The 5,406-nt window shown below is 39.2% G+C and overlaps 1 pseudogene; it reads left to right on the top strand.

Moving 5' to 3' along the window:
- The first annotated feature begins 2,340 nt into the window (after positions 1-2,340).
- LOC118577285 lies at positions 2,341-2,602 on the top strand (annotated as a pseudogene).
- Positions 2,603-5,406: the final 2,804 nt, after the last annotated feature.

Genomic DNA, 5,406 nt, shown 5'->3' on the forward strand with positions numbered 1-5,406 from the left:
GCTCCTTTACTAGCCTATCATCACTGGATTGTGACAAATAGAAAAGAACAAAATTCCTGTTAACTTCATGCACACAATGCTGGTGTAAAGTCACCTGATGATAAGGATTGAGAGAAAATATTAATGGGGTGAACATCTAGCAAGTTGATATCCAAGAGCCAACATTGTTGGCTACAAAAGAAAGGATGCACCTTAAGACTACACCTAGAACTACAGTTTCTAAAGTGTCAGGCCCAGAAAAGGACCACTGACGCCACTGCAATTGGTTCCAAACTCAAATAATCAGATAGACGTTTGCAGTTTTAACATTTATTGAATTCAATATACTTATACATATTATTTATAAATGCATAATGGAAATACAGATACAGTGGTACACTCCTGCAGTCCCTGTACTGAGACATTGATATAAATGAGGCAAGCCTAAGCCGCTGGGCGAGCCCTGCCTGGGACACATAAGCACCATGGACAATTGCGTCATCTGCTGCTTGCTCTGAGAATCCTTATGTGCCTGTTCTGCTTGATTACTAATTTCATCAGTACATATCCTCAAGTTTCACATGACTTTTAATCATTTTTGGCTTTTTACTTATGAGGTTATTTTGTTCTTCTCTGTCTACTTCAGATTTCTCACTTGCACATGAAATATGTGCTGTATTTCCAGTAAGAATTGGAAGCTCAAACTGCTCTAAAAAGGCCAAAGGATAGGGAGAATGTGTCTCTATTTTCAGAAAACTGGACAACGCAAGAATCTGAAAGGAGATTTGGCAGGTGACAGTAGTTTCAGAGCAGAGGAGTTCATGTTTCATAGGGAGGGTCCTGTTCAGCTGCCTGTCTGTCACACACAAATGCCATGTGCTCTCACCAAAGAATAATGCCTTTTTCTTATTCTGCTTTCCATCACAGACAAATTCACTCAAACTGAAACCCTGCTGACAGGCCAGCTAAGGCAACAAGTTCCAACCCCTCAAGCCTTTAGACACAGAAGGGATTATGGGATGTTAAAATACAGTCAACAGTCTTGATGTATCTTCTTGATGTTACTGGCTATTTTTCACTGTTTGCCTTCACAGTTTAGTTTTTAATTTCTAAATCATACATGTGGGTTGGCAATCAATAGTATATTGTGAATTACATCCTGACTAATACCAATAATGCCTAAGTACTCTTATATGACAGATTTACCAATACAGCACAGATTTTAGAAATGATATTTAAAAAAATAATCTGAGCTCTGTAGTTATTAATCTTGTCACAAAAAGCTGGTCATAGTTTTGTTCTCCTAGCATACTATGTATATAGTCACATACTAAGAACACTGCATTTATTAGTTTCAATACTAGCACAATGTATCTATTCACGATCTTCATCAATATTTGACCCGTATCATGGGACCATGAGGACTGAATTGGAAGTTTGGGCCTAATTACTATATACATTTCCATATAACAACACATGAAATTATTTCCCAAGTCTGCACTTTCAAATATGACAGATTTACTGAGAATACCTAATTCTATGCTCTTTTAAAATGCTATGAATCTGTTTCTTTTTATGGTGTTGGATTTTAGATGAAAGGAAGGATTCTTTTTCTCTGCATAGACACAAGTTGTCTTGCTCTTATTGGGCTGAGGAAACAGGAAATGTTTTGCTTTTCTTCCCTGTTAGGGTTAATCAGGTAAAAGGCATGTTATGAGTCAGGGGAAGTCTGCTTCTCTCCTCTTGTTCCAAATATGTTAAATGCAGATTTTCCCCCATAAAGCTACAGCTTTAAGTGGATTTAGAAATATTCCTCATTTTAAATGTCTCCATCAAGACTAGTATATATGTAGTGAACTAGCTTTATTTGGTGGCCCTTGTGATGCAAAACTCACAATCAATTAACATAAGCACCCATTAGGAACTCAGTGAACATATGGACTTTGGACTCCCTTGGTTTTCATTCAACCTTCATGAAGGCACTGCCGCTCATTATCCATTGGGTCACATTGAAATTTACCCTAAATTTTGAGTGCCAATGTTTCATAAAAAGAGTCCTCAGAATGGCCTCTAACTGAGCTGAATGGCACTGATTCCTTGGTGGACACATTTGACACTAGAGAGTTGAAAACACAAAAATTCAGACTGTGTGAGAGGTCACAAGAAAGGAGGGGCTTTAAATCCTGTATATTATACACCGACTAAACAGATGTCTTCCCTCAAATCTACTGGCAGGTATTAGGAGACAAACGCTTAGCTTAATCATATTAGGGGAGATTATGAAGCTGAATAATCGCAAGCCTAGCATGCAGCATGAGCAGAGTTTAATGAATGTGTTCATGAGAAGCTGGTTATCACAGGCAATTTAAAAGAAAACTAACAACAGCTTCCCTGACAGAAGATGCCAATGAACAACATTGAGGACCTGACAGAAAAGGATAAATTGAAGATGGAAGTAAACCAGCTCAAGAAAGAGGTGACCCTGGAAAGGATGATGGTTTCAAATGTTGTGACGAAGTAAGGGATTATATCAAAGAAAGATCTGGAGAGGATCCTCTAGTGAAGGGGATCCCAGGGGACAAAAATCTTCAAGGAGCTCAAATGAGGCTGTGTGATTTCATAGGCAGGGAGGGATTTTCTTAGAATACTTACAGTTTTAAAGATCATACAAATTGCTTTCCTATATAATTAAACTTGAACATGTTGTTTAAATTTATAAACTGTACAAACCATGTTTGTCTTTCTGAGTCTAGGTTACTTCACTCAGGATGATTTTTTTCTAGATCCATCCATTTGCCTGCAAACCTCATATCATTGTTTTTCTCTGCTGAGTAGTACTCCATGTGTATATGTACCATATTTTCTTTATCCATTTTTCAGTTGAAGGGTATCTAGGTTGTTTCCAGGTTCTGGCTATTAAAAACAATGCTGATATGAACACAGTTGATCAAATGCCTTTGTGGTATGATTGAGCATTCCTTGGGTATATGTGTATGCCCAAGAGTGCTACAGCTGGGTCTTGGGGGAGATTGATTCTCAATTTTCTAAGGAAGCACCATATTGATTTCCAAAGTGGCTGTACAAGCTTGCATTCCCACCAGCAGTGGAGGAGAGTTTCCCTTGTTCCACATCCTCTCTAGCATAAGTTGTCTTCTCTGTTTTTGATCTTAGCCATTCTGACAGGTATAAGGTGGTATCTCAGTTGTTTTGATTTGCATTTACCAGATAATTAGGGATGTTGAGCAATCCCTTAAATGTCTTTCAGTCATCTGAGCTTCCTCTGTTCAGAATTCTCTTTTTAGTTCTATAGCCCATTTATTAATTGGACTATTGGGCATTTTGATGTCTAATTTCTTGAGTTCTTTATATATTCTGGATATCAGCCCTCTGTCAGATGTGGGGTTGGTGAAGACCTTTTCCCATTCTGTAGGCTGTCACTTTGTCTTGTTGACCATGTCCTTTGCTCTACAAAAGTATCTCAGTTACAACAGGTCCCATTGATTGATTGTTTCTCTCAGTGTCTGTGCTACTGGTGTTATATTTAGGAAGTGACTCACTCATAGTAGGAAACTAGATGTATAACAAAGATGACTAGACTGCTACTCACAACTCCAGGGAGGCTAAAAAAAAAACTGGACCCTAAGAAAGACATGGGTATCACCCAATGACAGAGAAATGGATGCGATCTACATGAACAACCTGGGCAACAGTGGGAGTAATGAAGGGCATGGTTTCAGGGAAAGAGAGCTTAGGGAAACAGGAGATCCCAGCTGGATCAAGAACAGAAAGGGAGAACAAGGAATAACAGACCATGATACATGAAGAACACATGAGAACAGGAAGAAGCAAAGTGCTACAGAGGACCCCAGAAATCCACAAAGATACCTCCAATGTAGACTACTGGCAATGGTAGAGAGAAAGCCTGAACTGACCTAGTTTGGTGATCAGATGGCTAAACACCCTAACTGTCGTGCTGGAACTCTCATCCAATAACTGATGGAAGTGGTTGCAGAGATACTTGGCTAGGCCCCAGGTGGAGTTCCAGGACTCCAATTGGAGAGAAAGAGGAGGGACTATAAGAGTATGTTGAGACCAAAATTGGAAAAAGCACAGGGACAAATAGCCAAACTAATGGAAACACATGAATTATGAACCAAATCAATTGTCTCACTTATCCAGAGGGTGATCCAGTTGGGTGCTCCACAGCTTTTGGTTCATAATTTATGTGTGGAGCCCCCAACTGGATCAGGCCCTATGGATAAGTGAGACAATTAAATAGCTTGAACTGTTTGGGAGGCACCTAGGCAGTGGGACCCAGACCTATCCATAGTGTATGAGCTGGCTATTTGGAACCTTGAGCTTACACAGGGACACTTTGCTGAGCCTGGAAGGAGGAGACTGGACCTGCCTGTACTGAATCTACCACGTTGAGCTGAATCCCCAGGGGAGTCTTGGCCCTAGAGGAGATGGGAATGGAGGGGAGGGACTAGGGGGAAGGTGGGGGTGGGGGGCGGGAGGGGGAGGACAGGGGAACCCATGGCTGATAAGTAAAATTAAAACACAAATATAACTTAAATAAAAAAAACAAAAGAGACATAGAAAAAATTTATAAATTGTAAACTTTAATAAAAATGAAAATGCAAGTATATGTAAAAAAAATCTACATTTACAAAGTATGCTTCTGATTTCACAAATAGCTTTCAGTTTCTACTAGAAAGATGCAATATTGGAATAAAATTCTTCATCTAAGTTTCAACACCTGAGATTAGCTTCTCTGGTCTGTTACATAATCTTGCTGAGTACAACATGGTGGCTTAAAACATTTGAAATGTGTTATCTCAGTGTGCTAATGCAGAAAAGTCCAAACTCCAGCAGAACCAATTTCTCTGAGACTATAAGGAAAACACTGTCCCAGACTTCGCTCCTAGCTTGGGTTCAACTTCAGTTAGTAGATGCCTCATGACATCTTGGTACATTATCCATGTACCAAGGACATGGTTACAAGGGAAAAGGGCTCGTTTGAATGACCCTGTCACTCCACCTGCAAAGAACAAAAGACTGTGACATGTATTTGACCAAATAAGATTCCACTACCCATCTTTCAGAGTAGTGCTTTTTTTTCCCTATAAAATAGCAGGGGAAAATATAGCCATGTAACCGAATTTCAAAATAGAAACAAGGTACCTCTGAATATCTAATTCTGCATTGATATTAACAAAGCATATGATTGATTTGATGCCTTTATAAATAATTTCATTAAAAAAAATGAATGAGTCATTAACCCACACTACTTGAAATTTTAAGTTTTTGTGCTGTGACAGAAGCAACACAGTTGGTCATGAGCCACCGTCTGAGAGGTAGCTAGGATTGATGCCCCTCTGGAGACATTAGAAATCTTCACAGAAGGTATTGCATTAGTGTTGGAAA

Source organism: Onychomys torridus, chromosome 2, assembly GCF_903995425.1.
Source record: "Onychomys torridus chromosome 2, mOncTor1.1, whole genome shotgun sequence".
Classification (NCBI taxonomy): domain Eukaryota; kingdom Metazoa; phylum Chordata; class Mammalia; order Rodentia; family Cricetidae; genus Onychomys; species Onychomys torridus.